This window comes from Euphorbia lathyris, chromosome 2 (assembly GCF_963576675.1).
Source record: "Euphorbia lathyris chromosome 2, ddEupLath1.1, whole genome shotgun sequence".
NCBI classification, from domain to species: domain Eukaryota; kingdom Viridiplantae; phylum Streptophyta; class Magnoliopsida; order Malpighiales; family Euphorbiaceae; genus Euphorbia; species Euphorbia lathyris.
The window spans coordinates 10,923,597-10,924,598 of record NC_088911.1 but is presented as its reverse complement, the minus strand read 5'-3'; positions in this window follow the sequence as shown (position 1 = coordinate 10,924,598).

Below are 1,002 nucleotides of genomic sequence, written 5' to 3'. Positions count from 1 at the left end.
GCTTGAGACAACAAGACACGGAATTGGTCCACATGCAGGAGATTTCTGACGGAATGGGCACTTACGCGGGGCGTAGACCACCTCACGCGGGGCGTATCATGGGATTTCTGCACCAAATAATGTTGCTCCATACTTGTACTTTGTGAAGTTACAACATTGCCCTTGCTTGATGTCTATAAATAGGAAGCTCTTGAACTTCATTTGGGACACCAATTTTACACACTAGAGAGCAAAATATACTTGTTTTGATTATTGTTGTAATATAGATTCAGTTTTTGTAGCTAAACCCTCCACCTCGAGAGCTTGTTCGGTTGTTCCGGCATTCCATCGAAGTTCCGCTCCACCATTCGTCACCAAGCTCGAGAGTTCCACCTCCACGACCTAGGAGACGGCTTTGAGTCCGGTTAGCTAGTTTCAAGGGCGGATTCTCCCCTTTTGCGTGCTAATTAGCTTGTACTCTTCCTATGTACTAGGTTTGGTTGTATTCCATTTACATACATTTCATATTTATAATTTCATGATTTATAATCTCTATTTCCCTTTACGTGTTAGTGTTTGCTACTTGTTTTGATATTTGTAATTGATTATTGTGTAGGAGAACGCGATTTCCGACGCCATTCGGGCTATCCTTAGGGAGTTATATAGGTGTTGCCTTACCGGAAGTGACAAACCAGAAACCGTAGGAATTGACAAGCCACGGAACTTACGGGCCCTAGTTTCTAATTCCCCCGCATTATACACGCCTTGACTAGGAATCACGTAGTCTAAGTGCTTCACGGGTCGGTCCTACTACACTTAGTCGTCTTTACAAGAGTAAATTATTATCCGTATACATTTAGAGTCATTATTTATCATGGTTATAACTTATCGCTATTCATCCTACTTCATAGGGTTTTAGCTACATAAATCTGTGTCGCCAATAGTTAGGGATAGTGTGTAGTTGTGTCCTACTTTACCCCAAAGTAATCATCGCTTAAATAACATACGAAACCGAGTCGTCTA